Genomic DNA, 16,181 nt, shown 5'->3' on the forward strand with positions numbered 1-16,181 from the left:
TATTTATAAAGAGGCCATTCTGTTTAAAAGCGGTTATGTATAAAGTAGCCATTCTGTTTAAAAGCGGTTATTTATAAAGTGGCCATCCTGTTTAAAAGCGGTTATGTATAAAGTAGCCATTCTGTTTAGAAGCGGTTATTTATAAAGTGGCCATCCTGTTTAAAAGCGGTTATGTATAAAGTAGCCATTCTGTTTAGAAGCGGTTATTTATAAAGTGGCCATTCTGTTTAAAAGCGGTTATGTATAAAGTAGCCATTCTGTTTAAAAGCGGTTTTTGTTTCTATCTATAAAGTACTTATGCGAGTGGGGTATTGAATATAGGATAATGTGTGTAGCCCCCCTGTGTTTCCTTGAGTACTGGGATTTAAGGGGTATGTTCTGGCTGTACGCTGTTTACAGAGCTTTTTGTCTCCGAGTGCTCAGGAGGAACCAATTTGTGGGGGCTACATAATTTGTACATAGTATTGTTTTTTTGGGTACCTTTTTTATGGTTTTCCTCTGGACACTTTAAATTAAGAGGTATGTTCCGATAATTAGGCGTGAATTACATTTGTATCGATATTGTAGGCGTGTGCAGAATGTACTGTGGAGTATAGTGGAAAGGGTTTTAGGCACTGATTCTGGGTTTTTTGGTTGTTTTCCTAACAAGGAGGCGGGAAGTTGGACCGTGCGTGGGATGCCAAAAGATAGGGGGTCAGGGGGTCGTGTGATTAGTTTTCACTGTCTTATCTGGTCATACTGCAGTTTTTCTGAAAAGAAATAAGATAGGGGCATGGTATCCGATAATTAGGCGTGATACGCTACTCCACAGAGCTTTTTTCTCGAAAGTGTTCAGAGGAAACGATTTGTCTGCCACATATTGTGGGTTTTTATTTTCTGTTTGTTTAGAGGGGCCAGAAAGGGGGGCCTGTGGGGTCATGACGGGAGAAGCTAAGAATCTGTTTTTCTGTCTTTTCTCCCACGGTGTGCCCGGGGCTGGATTTTGGGCTCGGTGTCTTTCCGTGTGCGTCACCGTCACCGGCCGTCCCGTCTCCTATCCGCTGGTCTCGCCGGCGACCATCAACTCCGGTGCGCCGGGCATTGGTGTAAAGACCTATAGAGCCTATAAGGAGGTGTTCGAGGGGAAAGAAGCACAATGGCGTGCGGAGGTGCAGGACGGGACGGGCCCACAGCGCATTGGCTGGACGCACGGCGGGGAGACATCGACCTGAGCTCAGGCAAAGTATAGCGCACACTCACATGCACGCACACAGATCGATGGAGATACAGGTACAGCAATATATATTAAGGCCATGTGAACAAATCACTGACAATGGGCCTTCTGAAATTTATATTAGTAGCTCCAAAGTTATCATAAAGTGTATAGGGTTTAGGTATACCTTTGAGACTGGGATTTAAATACATTTCAATATATACCCTGTTTTGAATCAACATAAAAAAAAAAAAGAGAGCAGCCATAAAGGCACAAATATGGGTAATTATTTTTATTAAATACAGGATAGAATAGAAACAAGTGCATACGGTAGCACAGGCTGTGCACGCTGTTATATTACATAGAAATATTTTCCTCTGTCTGTGTAGGCACACACACACACACGTTTACATGCATGCACGCTGTGATAGGGGATAAACAATTCGCTATTTTATCTGCATCGTTTGTGTGTGTTGACATTGCCATGGGTGAATTTACGTCAGTTAGTATCTTGTTATTGTATCAGCCACCAAAATACTCATCAATATTTACATAGATTGACACTTGTGTCTGTGATCAATACATAGCTACTGCCGGAGAAATTGGGCTGCTAAATGAGGATTAGAGATCAGTAACGTTTTGGTGGTGTTCGTTCAGTGATAACAACATTGGCTAAATAGCTAACAAAATGAATACAACATATAGCGTGGCTAACGACACAGAACAACGTTAAAACAAGTGCATGCATGATTGTTTACAATAAGCGGGTGGTCAAAGGACTGACATAACGGGTAGATTGCCTGCACACCACGGGGCACACAGGGGTTCCGCGAGGTGCCTGATGGGAATGTTTCTTTAAGAACAACTATTGAACTAAACAAATAGTCTATCTAGTGCTTCATGTGTATACAATAAGTGCTTAATCTAATAACATGAACTAAAAAAAAAGAAGTCGATCAAAATGTCTTCACACGTTTCGTAAAGTTATTATAGGAACTTTATCAACTTGACGTCCGCGGCAGGCGTCATTGCTTTTACCAACAGGGTTCCCAACGCGGCTCTGGTTCGTTATCGTTTATAAGGGAATACAGAGCGGCTGTCGTGATAATCACACAACAATACTTCCGGTCCGGTCGGTGGGCTTCATAATAAAAGTCTAGAACACCGGAAAAGACGGAGCGGTGGGCTTCAAAATAAAAGTCTAAAACACCGGAAAATAAGTTTATTTTGTACAGCGTTTTCCTCCACGAGTACTCGAATACATCATGTGATCAATCGATCTGGATTATTTTTGCCCATCCCTAGTTTATCCTGTGCAGCAAGTCATATTGCCACACTGCCAGCGAGAGAATGTTTGTTGACATTCCTCATTAGAACATCTGAGATTAGAGTGTACTGGAGGCCCAGAGCGAGGGAGAGGGGTGACCTCTTTAATGCAACAGTAGAGAAACGTTTTGAAGTGTGTGTAAAGGTTAAACGCAGTTGTCATGACAACACGTCGCATGACAACCAGAAGGCGGGTTTATTGTTGAAAAGGATCCCCATTAGCTGTCGCCTGAGCTGAAGTCTCCATTCCAATAGAGCACCTGAAGGTAAAATAAGGGGACTGCTTCCGTTCATGAGAGGAGACCTTACCGCCGGAAGTGGAGACCTGCATCTCTGTTGGGGGAGAGGGGCCGACGTCGGACAAGGCAGTCCTGAGAAAGGAGCTGGTTGTTGCGTCGTAGCGGACTGCCTAAACCTTACGGGGAGAGGTGCATCTAAGTAGGGGAAGGAGTGCATCCGAACGGGAGGAGGGTACTCTTAACTGGAAGGAGGTTAAAAGGGTCAAAGCGCTTTATTTTGCTATACATTGTGGCGAGGGGAAGCCACTGTATATATATATATGTATATATATATGTTATGTGTATATATATATATATATATATTGGGGGGAGAGACAGGTATAATGGGGGGGCAGACATCATTATCAACATCAGCTCACATATTTAAGTAGTGCATTCTTAGGTGGTATTTGAAAGACACTTTACTATTCAATTTACTTATGTTCAGTGGGCAGTTATTCCAATGATTGATGGCACGATGAACAACAGTCCTCTTTAAAGATTTTGGTATTGTATGAGAGGGCGCTGTCATCAGGTATCAGCGTAGTATGTGCGTTTCTCTTTAAGAGAGGCACACATTAGCCAGTCAAAACAATTTGGTTATGATCTATGTTGATCCTTGCTATAAGGCCATAAGTGACATTGTTATGGGATCCATTCTGGTTTCCTTGTAAAGCAGCCATAATAGTCATTTCAGCCAATCCTCAGGGTGATGTTCCAGCTCCTTCCACGTCATATGTGTGTATTAACTGTCTTGCCGAACGAAAGATCGCTCTCACTTGGTGATCGGACATTTGTTTACATGGTCTGATTACCAACTGCGCATTCCTTATCAATTGATCAGTGTGAGGAATTAAAACTATCTTCCATTCCTTATTTCAAACTTTGGCCTCAGAACAAGTTATTGATTTAAAATTCCTCCTTAAAAGTACAGTGGGGCTCAATACACACAGTGATCGAAATGTGTTGGCTTAGCAAAGGGCGATAGAAGGAGTGGTTCAGAGGCAGGATGTTTAGCACACTGCCAGCGAGAGTGGGTTTTTATTTTTTGTTTATTTGGTTTGTCCAGTTCTATTCATATGTGATTTGGCATAGTATGGAATGTGGCCATAACAATGACAAAAATGGAGCTATAATTTTGAAAATGGCTTTATCCAATGTTCAGATTTCTGTCCTGGAATTATATGCAAATTAGTGCATATTTAAGTAGATCAGGCCTCATGTGCATGTTTGAACATACAATTGTGATAAAAAAAAAAAAAGTAGTGTCTTAATGTAAGTAGTGAACTGGGGAAGTTTCAGTGTGATATATATTAGTTCACCTGCAGTGTCTCCCCTTTAAGTTCAGTTCAGTCTTAGACCTGTCCTCTGGTAAGGAGGTGAGAACTACAACATGTCACCCCTGAGTGACAGTGTGATTGAATGACCTTCGTCCAGCTTCAGAATACAGTTTTTTATTATTAATTCTTTATTTTCTTTCTCTCTCTTTAATCTTATTCGTATGTCACAGGAGTGCACGTGATTGTGTTCAGTTGTGTTTGAGCCATGTACTGATAACATTACAAGTTATTGCTCATATTATATTATAAATCTCCCATAACAATAAGTATCAGAAAGAACAATATCATCTAAGAATGATTCGTTATTAAAAGATTTAGCTATGTACTGATGGTTTTTTTTCTTCTTTCTTTTTTCTGTGGTGGGGTCTCGCTGAACGGTCTCTTCACTCTGCTTGCGGTCCGGGCACCCATCTCTGACCAAGAGGAGGACGCGCAGAGGACCACTGTCTGTACCAGGCTTCTGCAGTTACAGCGGTGACACATGGACAGTACTCCGTGACCATCAGATCTGTGAGACGGTTTCCAGAACCTGACAGGGGAACCGACTACAGCTGATTACGGGGAGACAAGCTGGCCCAGCTAATCTACTGGACCAGAGCTCCACTCTGCAGCTGCAGCATGGACACTGAGACAGTTTCTAGCAGGCCTGTTCCATCAGGGCCACAACCAAGGGCCTGAGGGGGGGGACCGACTACAGCTGGTTTCTGTGAAAGTAAGCTGTCCCAATCTGACAGCTGACTCCAGTCTGATAGGATCAGTGGTCCTGAGATAAAGATCTTAGAGACAGTTTCCAGCAGGTCTAAGCCATTCACCGGACAGGCTCCTTACATCGGAGGGGAGGATCATCAGGACCGAGCCACGGCATACATGGACTGCAGAGGGGGGTGCTTGGACCAGCGGCCAGGGGAGGGAGAAGAGACCGTTTCCGGGATGAGGCAAGTTTTACCCACAATGCTTAGGTTTGAACCACAATACATGCAGATATTACAGTATCGTCCTAAAAGATGTTAGGTAATGATGTAATGAACTTTCTTTGATTCAGGTGGAGATTTTGTAATATGTTGTGCATTATAATAGTAACCAGTTATTTTTTCATTCTTTGTGAGGAGTCTGCAGATTGTTTTTGTTTTGTTTTGGCTATCTCCCGGAGAATGCAGTCACGTGTATTCTGTTTTCGCTATGAGTTTTGTGAGAATGTTTTTGTCTTCTAGTAATGCACCCAGTGTTATATTTCGTGAGCGCAGTCTATCTTGCAAGGTACTGCCCTGTGTTTTCTTTTGTGATTTCAATTTTTCAGCTTGGTGGTGGGAGAAGTATGGCCTTGACAAAACCAGAGACTGGACACTGTACCCTTGAGTCCTCCGACCATCCGTCTGGGCATTTGCAAAGAGACGCTAATGATGGCTGCTGTTATGACAACTTCTCTTTTGCACGTGACACGGGGTCTATGCAGAGGACCTTTTGTTTTTTAGATAATAAAAATAGTTTTTGCTGGGTTATTATAATCTGTGTTTGAATGATAATATTTTTTGTTATCTTTATGAAATGATAAATGATTGTGATTAATAATTTTCAAGAGGAGGGAACTGTCGTGGAATATATTATCATGTCATTATGAGTCTCTGTTATTTTATCATGTCATACAGCTAGAGTTTCAGTCCAACCAGATTTACTGGTTAATGTGTGTATGTCTCTTTAAGATACTCTATCATTCTCTCAGTCGTAACGAAGTTGCTGTTCCTACCAGCCATAGAGCTATAACCCAAGGTCATGGGAACTGTAAGATGGAGCTGTTTTTCCTTCCAGGCTTAGCCATAACATAGTCGTATTATTAATTTCTCTAACCAGCCATTTTGTTTTCTTCTACGTAATTTCATGTATTCAATTGTATGTCTGACCAGGCCTCTAGGCCAGTCCCCTGTCAGACGCTAGTGGGTTAACATGTCTGCCTCTGGGGGGGTGACTGGTCTGGCAGCGTGGCCACGCTGTCATTGAACTGTCTTTATTAAATAAACCTTTCTATTATTATTAATAATGACTCAGAATGATTAATGTAAGCGGCTCATCGTTTGTCCTTTAATAATTTCCATTACATCATAAATGTATAGATGTAGCAGTACTGTCTATCTGTATGTCATGTGTGTCATATGATGAATTGAAAATGGGGGACCCTGATGGAAACAAGACGAAAGTCTTTCTCAGGTCTGCATCCTCTTAACAATTGTATGTATTGAGCTGTACTGTACTGTACTGTACCCATTCTGCAATCTGTTAATACACTTTTCAATCAATCAATCAATCAATCAATAGATTGTTAATCTGTACTCAGTGAGGCGATATACAGTCAGATGGCTGTTGGTATGAAATACTTCCTGTGTCATTCAGTGTTTCATATTAAGAGACGCAGAGAGAGAGAGAGAGAGAGAGAGAGAGAGAGAGAGAGAGAGAGAGCGAGAGAGAGAGAGAGAGAGAGAGAGAGAGAGAGAGAGAGAGAGAGATGGATCATGACTTGTTTGATTATTGTCATTTCGTGGATTAAAGCAAGTGAACAAATAGAATGTTGTTCTTATTTAATGACTTGACGGGACGGCTCGCTGACTTGCGGGATATAGACTACACAGAGACACACAGGCGCAGCGGTTCCGGAGGTGGGGGTGTCAAATTACAGACTGACGTGTACCCCCGCAGCCGTTGGGCGTTCCCCCCGATTCACCGCGGCAATAAAGCCTATTTTGTTCGACCAAGGAGGACCCTTCATTCCCTCTTCATCATAAGCCGGGCCAGTTGTTGTAGCTAAGGTAAGTTCCGAATTTTGGACCCCTTCATATTTCCTTTCTCAGCACAATTCGTGCTGTTCTTCAAACTGGATATCCGCAGTTGTCACACACACTCTTAGATTGTTCTCAGATTTTTGGAGATGCTTCTTTTGTCCCGCTATACTCCTCCCAGAGGTTTCGCACCACACACAATCAATTCAATCAATCAATCAAACACACACACGCACGCACACACGCACACGCGCGCACACACACACACACACACACTTGTATAAGGTCCAACTCGAGTTGCTATTACTTTTTGATTCACGTTTTTCTTTTTTACCATCAGCTTTTGTAAATATCCCTTACCTATACACTCTTACTAGTTACTCTGGGACCTGTATCACTGTACATTTTAATACATCTGATTAGCACTATTACCCAGTAGTAATAGCACACACTGATTTACTTTATATTTTAATCAACTGTATACGACTAACACCACTGACCTTATCCACCCCTAGTATATGTTGTATCCTATTGCACTTTACTGTTACATTTGCACTCTGGTTGGATGCAAAACTTATTTTCGTTGTACTGTAGTGCAGAGGTCTGCAAATGAATGAATGAATGAATGAAAACTTTATTTAACAGATTGCAGAATGGGTACAATACAGTACGGCTCAATACATACAATTGTTAAGGGGATGCAGACCTGAGAAAGACGTTTGTCTTGTTTCCATCAGGGTCCCCCATTTTCAATTCATATAGACATTTATGACATACATAACATACATGACATTTATGGCATAGGGACATATAGGTATTTAGTACTGATACATTTGTGACATAGGCGGTATTCAAATATACAGTACTGTTACCCCTAGATCCTGACAGAGTATATACATATGATGGGGAGGGGACTGTACATTAGGAGGGGGTGGGTGGGTGGGAGGGGAATATACATACGGCGGGGAGGGAATATATACATGCGGTGGGGAGGAGACTGTCTATTAGGAGGTGGTGGGGGTTTTGGGCATTTACGGTGGCCAGTTTCGAATTGCGCTCTTTAAGGGCGGTTTTGAATGTGGGCAGGGATTCACATTCCTTTACAGGAATGTGTCAGGCAAAGGGCCTGACATTTCGGCCCCAGCCAAGTGGTGGACGGCAGGGGCGTCCATTTGGTATGGCAAGGTATGGCACTCGCCATACCTTGGCAAATAAAAATGTAAAACAATTTTTTTTTACAATTTTTTATGTTGATTTAGAATTCGAATGTCAACATTATGAACGAAGCTTCGAACTATTCGGTACAGCCCTAGCATGTTTTGATATAGTCAATTATCTCACTTTTACTAGGTGACTTTTACTGTGACTAACTGAAATATGCCCCAAAAAAAGGAAAATGGACATAGGGACGTTTTTTTTTATCAAAGGGCAGCAGAGACAAGTGATACAGGGACACAGGTAAGGTCTTACAATGGCTTAGTGATTATAACAGTGCAGTTCAGCATTCAGTAACCCATACTTTTTGTGAATGTGTTTTTGATACTACATTCTGTTGAACACACCTCAAAACTGTACCTAAGGAAAATTGGCTCAATTGCAAGAAAAGTAATAGACAGTTATGATATTACATTCTGCATAATTCGTATGCAAAATATTGTGGTTCCCTGCTTTACTGAAAGGACGCCACTGGTGGACGGTATATAAACGGTATGAATTTGCACTACGGTATGGATTTTTACTATACCTTGTAACCAGTAGAGCAGCTCTAAAATAGCAATGACGTCATGTAACCACAGCGCGACTATTTCACTCTCATTTGCCCCTAAAAATAGATAGTCATAGATAATAGATATGTGCAAACTGGAAAAAGTTATTTAGGAGCACAGAGGCTTCGCGCAGTGGGCGTGTCAACGCGCAATTGTCATTTCATAATAGACAGAGCAGAGCGGACCTTCAATTCTAGAAGCAAACGAGCTCTTCCGCCCTGCGTTTGAAGGCTGTGTGACAACTTCTCTCGCAAGTCGCGCAGTTTCTATGTGTAATGTAAACTCTGCGACGGGTCCAATCGTCTAACATGCTTTGCATCCTCGCCATTCTGGAATGCCCACGTCGCGCTAAAACCTTATGTAATGTTAACTGTTGATCTAGCCTCAGAAAGCTAACGTTAGCTGGCTCCACTCCTACTGTAGCAGCCTGTTGATGTACTAGCCTCATAAAGCTAACGTTAGCTGGCTCCACTATAGCAGCCTGTCGATGTACTAGCCTCAGAAAGCTAACGTTAGCTGGCTCCACTATAAGATCCTTTATACATCCCACCATAGGCGGCGGGTGAGCTTGACATTAGGGAAGGCTATTTTTAGAATGAAATTTTCCTTTTTTTTTTGGTTGCACGCAAATGATGCTGTCCAGGTTCTGATTTCATATACACACACACACTAATAGGCTACTACAGCGAGCCCCACTCATTTCATATAGTGCAAATTAAGTGTTCAAATGAAGGACTCTGACCGATAGTGGAAGTCGTTGGTGTAGACGGTGAAGAGGAAGGGAGAGAGGACTGTCCCCTGCGGGGCCCCAGTGTTGCTGACCAGTCTGTCTGACACACAGCTCCGCAGGCGCACGTACTGTGGTCTGCCCGTCAGATAGTCAACAACCCAGGACACCAGGGGGGCCTCTACCTGCATCGCCTCCAACTTCTCACCCAGCAGCCCAGGCCTTATGGTATCAAAAGCACTGGAGAAGTCAAAGAACATGACTCTCACAGTGCTCCCCGGCTTGTCTAGGTGAGTGTAGGCTCGGTTCAGCAGGTAGATGACAGCATCCTCTACCCCCAGTCGGGGCTGGTAGGCGAACTGGAGTGGGTCTAGGTGGGGTTTGATCACCTGGCGGAGTTGCTCCAGGACTAACCTCTCCGTGGTCTTCATTATATGAGAGGTTAGAGCCACCGGCCTGTAGTCCTTGGACGTGCTGGGACGCGGGCACTTAGGGACAGGGACCACACAGGAGGTTTTCCACAGTGTCGGGACTCTCTGCAGCCTCAGGCTCATATTGAATATGAGCTGGAGCACATCACACAGCTGAGAGGCACAGGTTTTGAGTACTTTTGGGCTCACCCCATCAGGACCCGCAGCCTTGCGAGCGAAACACGTTGCACAAGCCATCATAAACTCCAGTCAGTTATAAAAAAAAATTTGGTTCGGTTAACTAAAACATGCAATATGAAATTAATTGAAGAAACTTGATTGACAATGACTAAAAACAACCCATAATGCAACTAGCTCTTTCAAGTAACATTTCTATCTAATTTCTGACACATGTTAGTGTAACACAGCAGGCGATGAACGTGTAGACTGTTCACACCGGTGGTGTGTGGGCGCGCGTGTGTAATAAAATACCTATCCACTTCCCTATTCCCCTATTGAACCAGTTCAATATTAACACTCAGAACAAAGAGTGTTTCCATTCAACAAAGACGGAACAAAAAAAGATCCTCGATGTCAATGACTATTCTTTATAAAGGATGAATGAAATAAAGAACCAATACAAATCAAACCACATCTTACCAAAACACAATTTCTTGCTTTGTCCGTGCTCATTTTAAAGGGGAACGCCACCCATTTGATTAGAATTCACGTATCGTGTCAGTATTGTGAACACATGCCACTCTCCTGAAGCTCGAGATCAATGCTGTGCCCATAGTTTCGTTTGGCTGCTGCTCAGGAAGCTGCTCTCACAGGAAGTCACACTTCTGACTGAAACAACTGAAGAACTGCTACGAAGCTGAATGCAGAACGCGTGGAGCTGTGTGAGCAAGCTGGTATATATCCCAGTCAAAACGTCACACAACCAAATGAAACTCACAATACACAATACAATCACTTTACACACTTATTACTGTACACTTTACTGTATATTTCAGTACATGTTTGGCTGTATAGTTTATATTTAAACGCTGGCTGACACTAGTGTTAACCCTTTCACTACCACCCTACATAAGGTTAACTCTTTCACTACCACACTACAGACGGTTAACAGTCTGTAGTGTGGTAGTGAAAGGGTTAACCTTCTGTAGTGTGGTTGTGAAAGGGTTAACCTTCTGTAGTGTGGTTGTGAAAGGGTTAACATTCTGTATTGTCGCAGTGAAAGGGTTAACCCTTTGGTAGTGTGGTAGTGAAAGGGTTAAATTGTTTTCTTTGATTGGATTTGTTTATTTAATGGGAACAATGCACAATAAATACATTGCACCAGATATACTGTAGCTATAAGATCATTTTCATCTGTAGTCCCTGTGTCAGTGTCACAGGATTTGCAGCGGTATAAAAAATAAACAGGCTGTAGTTACATTACATTACAAGATAATAATACATAATCGAAATACAATACAGTGCAAAATATTTCATAATTAAACCTGTAGGGTGAACATATTACAAATGTGTGCCTATTATCAATACATTTGAAAACCATAAAATCAAGCCATGTAGTTTCAGTAGGCCTACATAGTAGCAAAACATTCCACAGTAAAGCAACATAAACAGACCTGAGCCATGTCGTTTCAAGGCAAGTCAAGTCAAGTAAATTTTATTTATATAGCACGTTTCTAGGCACCAAAGTGCTTCACAGGCAGGTTGATAAAAGACAAAAATATTACAATGAAAGATATAAAATTTAAAAACACAGTAAAACAATATATGTAATAAAAACAGGTATGACACAGTAAGGCAAAGAAGATAAAAAGGGGCCAGGGGTCTAGTTAAGTGGGGGGGAAGGCCAGGGAGAACATGTAGGTTTTTAAAAGTTATTTAAAAACCTGCAAGGTCTGAGCGGCCCGTATTTTGAGGGGGAGGCTGTTCCACAGTCTAGGGGCCGGCGCTGCAGCGGAGAAGGCTCTATCTCCCCTATTGAGCCTAGTTCTAGGCACCACCAATAGCAGCTGGTCAGCTCATCTAAGATTCTAAGGGATCTGTGGGGGGTGTGGCGGTGCAGGAGCTCGGATAAATAGGGAGGAGCCGTGCCATTAAGTGATTTAAAAACATTTAGGGCTAATTTAAAATCTATCCTGAAACGAACAGGCAGCCAGTAGGCCTACATAGTAGCAAAACATTCCACAGTAAAGTAACATAAATAGGTCATATCGACATTTGAAGTAACAGCCCCCTCTAGTGGAGGCTCTTGTCGATGTTTTTATCCATTACCTTTAGTGTTTGTTTATGGATTGATTACATTGTTGTATTACTTGCCTGAGACCAAGGTGTGACACAGTATGACAGATGTGATAGTATCACAGGGTGCATGTACAACAGTATGACAGATGTGATAGTATCATAGAGTGCATGTACTGTGCTGCATCTGATTTGATTTTGGATACATTTAAAATGAGCCAGATTACGTTTGATTGTCCATTTGACCTTTTTAATTTTAGATTTTTTTTTAAGTTAGGTTACTATCAATTGTAATACCTACATATTTTATCCAATAGATCGATTACGCGCCGTTTCAACTGAACTTGATTATTATTATTTTTTTATTATTTGGTTAACAAGTATACGTTCAGGGCGCTCCAGTAGCACACCATGTACCACGCTGCGTTGCGGATCGGCCGACCCGAGTTCGATTCCCGGACCCGCCATTATTTGCCGAATGTCTTCCCCTGCTCTCTCTCCTGTTTCACCCTCACTGCATCTGTCGGTCATGTCTGACCAGGAAAGACGATAAACGCTTAAAAATTAAATAAAATAAAAATACGTCCACTAAAAGTGCTTGTTTTTGCCTTCACTTACTCACTCATTCACTCACTTGCTGCTCACTCACTGGCATAAATCTGAAATATCCAAGCAATCAGTTCATGACAGCCATTACAATAGACATCGCCTTCCAACTAGAATCTCTGCAAAATAAAGACTAATCAATGGCTGAATCGAGCAGTAATGTGTTAAAAAGCAGCGAACATAAACAGCATCATATCATTAACACATTCCCTGCCACGCTTCTATCCATCAATGTAGGCTCACTGCCACCACTCTAAGCCTATGGAGATGTTCACGTTTTTTGCAGGGCTATAACTTTTTAAATTGCATTGCTAAATTGACATTACTATGGCCCATTCAACATTGATTATCTATCGTTCAGGATGTAGGAACGTTATACTTTTTCATTCATAGATTCTTCCAAAAATACCTTCTAGAATATAAGTATGTTTTTTATCGTTTCCTGCAGTAATTCATAGAACGTGAGTTATAGGCATAAACGCATATATAGATTATCAACTGCCGTTTATTGCCGATACACGCTATATTAAAAATTTCAACTGTACATGATCGTATACGTTATGATTCATCATGTGCGGATGAAAGGGGGGGGGGGTCGTTTATAATTCCGTGATCGTCAGTAAATGCTTTATGTAGTATGGGTGATATATTTATCTGATCGGTTTGCAGTGAAAAGAATAAACAATCAAGCTGAAAGTAACGTTACAGTCATCTCTTACCATTCGCCGATGAGACTGAAGGAAAAAGATCCCACTTATTTGACGTTGATCTACTAGATCCATTTCCGGTTTGTATGGCGCAATAAACGCCCAAATCATATCGATTATTGAGTTATGGCAGCGATCCATATGCACGCCAGTGTTTGTCTGTAGTCCCGCAACGATATGTGATTGCCGGACGGATTTCCCAGATGCACCGATGGCCACTTCCGGTTGTAAATCGCCCGATCATCCACCAGGCGGCGGTATTGAGGCGTTGCACTATTGTGCAGGGTCCCACTGTATCACCAGAGGCTGGGTAGCGGAATTATGAATGCCATGGCGAAAAAATGAAATATGATCTCAATATCGCTGTACAGCGTGGTTTGGCAGAATTCGCATGGCCGGCAAACATGCTGTACAACGGGATTCAAGTTCAAGTTTCTTTAATAGTTGTCATACAGAAGTACAGAATACTTTTATACAAAATGCTTCTTACTGTTACGCTCCAGAGACTGTGCAAGACAAGATAAGTATGAAATAAAATAACATAGTATAGCATGTAAATTAGAAGTAAAAAAAATGAGGTCACAGTGTTCAGTATAGACATATGTACAATGTTCGATGCAGAATAGACGTAACTGAGTTACCATATAATATACAATACTATGCAGTGTACTAATATACAATACTATATAGTGCAAGGCAGAAATGGGATGAGGTGCAATTTAGGTACAATTTACAGTAGGTGTACGAGTTGTAGTGCAAATCCTTTATCAATAAATATAAAGTGTGTTTGTGTGATCTAAAGTGTGGAGAGTGGGTGCTGCAGTGTGTTGTTTGTTTAAGTGAGTGTGTGGGTGTGTGTGTGTGCTGTGTGCATTTGATGGTTGTTGCATAGTGTTTATTGTTCGTTTAGCAGCCTGATGGCCTGGGGATAGAAGCTTCTTCTGAGTCTTTCTGTGCTCGCCTTAAGACTCCGGTATCGCTTGCCTGACCGCAGCAGTTCAAAGAGGCAGTTGTTCGGGTGGCTCGAGTCCTTAATAATTCTCTTAGCCTTCCCCCTGCACCGCTTGTTGTAAATGTTCTGGAGGGTGGGAAGCCCCCCTCCAATTGTGCGTTCGGCTGAACGTGTCACTCTTTGTAGTCTGCTACGGTCTTGTGCAGTGCTATTCCCAAACCAGGAGGTGATGTTGCCAGTCAGGATGCTCTCTATTGTACATGAGTAGAAGTTCCTAAGGATCTTCTGACTGACTTGGAACTTCCTTAGGCGCCTGAGGAAGTAGAGGCGTTGTCGTGCCTTCTTCACAACACTGTCAATGTGTGTGGTCCATGTCAAGTCCTCGGATATGTGGGCTCCGAGGTACTTGAAACTGTTCACTCTCTCAACCGGTGCCCCGTCGATGCTGAGGGGGCTGTAGTCCTTGACCCCCGACCTCCTGAAGTCCACAATCATCTCTTTTGTTTTGCTGACATTCAGGGAGAGGCAGTTCTCCTGACACCACTGTGACAGATTCTCTACCTCTTCCAGGTAGGCCCTCTCGTCGTTGGCAGAGATCAGGCCCACCACTACTGTGTCATCAGCAAATTTGATGATTGTGTTGTTGTTCCGCTGTGCCACGCAGTCATGTGTGTACAGGGAGTAGAGGAGGGGGCTCAGAACACAGCCCTGGGGGGCCCCTATGTTGAGCGTGATGGATGAGGAGGTGCAGTTGCCTGCTCTTACCACCTGGGGTCTGCCCGTCAGGAAGTCCAAGACCCACTGGCAGAGGTCATAGTTCAAGCCCAGGTCCCTGAGCTTGGCTATGAGTTTGGAGGGGACTATGGTATTGAATGCTGAGCTGTAGTCGATGAACAGCATTCTCACATAGTTCCCCTGCCTCTTGTCCAGGTGTGATGCTGCTGTGTGCAGCACATGGGCTATGGCGTCCTCCGTGGACCTGTTGGGGCGATATGCAAATTGCAGGGGTCCAGGTTGATGGGGAGGGAGGAACAGATGTAGCCCTTCACTAGCTTCTCAAAGCACTTCATGGCTATGGAGGTGAGGGCTACAGGGCGGTAGTCGTTGAGGCAAGCGGGCGTAGATTTTTTGGGTACAGGGATGATGGTGGACTTCAGACAGGTGGGGATGACAGCCTGTTCCAAGGACAGGTTGAAGATGTCAGTGAATACCGGGGCCAGTTGGTCGGCACAGACTTTTAGGACGCGGCCGGGGATGCCGTCCGGTCCTGCTGCCTTCCTGATATTCACTTTTTTAAAGATCCGTCTCACCTCATGCTCTGTTACCCTGAACACTGAGTCTCCATCAGCAAACCCCCCCCCCCCCCATTGCCGTGGTTTGTAGGCTGGTGTTGTTATTCACAGCCTCAAACCTCGCATAGAAGGAATTTAGATCATTTGCTAAGGAGATGTCACTGTTCAGTTTGAGGGAGGTGCCTTTGTAATCTGTCATTGTTCTGAGGCCCTGCCACATGCCTCTAGAGTCAGCCTGTTCAAACTGAAGTTCAACTTTATCCCTGTAACGCCGTTTTGCCTCTATTACTGCTCTCCTGACGTTGTATCTTGCCGTCTTGTGTTCTTCCATGTTGCCTGTCACCAGCCCGGTGTTGTAGGCTGATGTGCGCACTTTCAGAGCCTCACGGACGGATTTATCTACCCAGGGCTTTTGATTTGGGTAGATTCTAATTGTGGTAGAGGGGATTGTTTCTTCTACCAGAGTACAGACAAAGTCAAGCACCGTTTCAGTGTATTCGTTAATATTGGCTGTGTTATCACGGAATACACTCCAGTCTGTGCATTCAAGTGCAGCTTGGA

At 43.1% G+C, this 16,181-nt stretch overlaps 1 protein-coding gene across 1 annotated transcript in view; it reads left to right on the plus strand.

Moving 5' to 3' along the window:
* Positions 1-6,643: 6,643 nt before the first annotated feature.
* The window catches only part of LOC311245240 (gasdermin-E-like), a gene marked incomplete at its 3' end in the record, with an annotated part of 33,965 nt that continues 24,427 nt past the window's right edge, over positions 6,644-16,181 (plus strand). Inside the window, exon 1 of the mRNA XM_084335075.1 lies at positions 6,644-6,934. The remainder of the gene's footprint in view (positions 6,935-16,181) is intronic.

Source organism: Notolepis coatsorum, assembly GCF_963971535.1.
Source record: "Notolepis coatsorum genome assembly, chromosome: 18".
NCBI lineage: Eukaryota > Metazoa > Chordata > Actinopteri > Aulopiformes > Paralepididae > Notolepis > Notolepis coatsorum.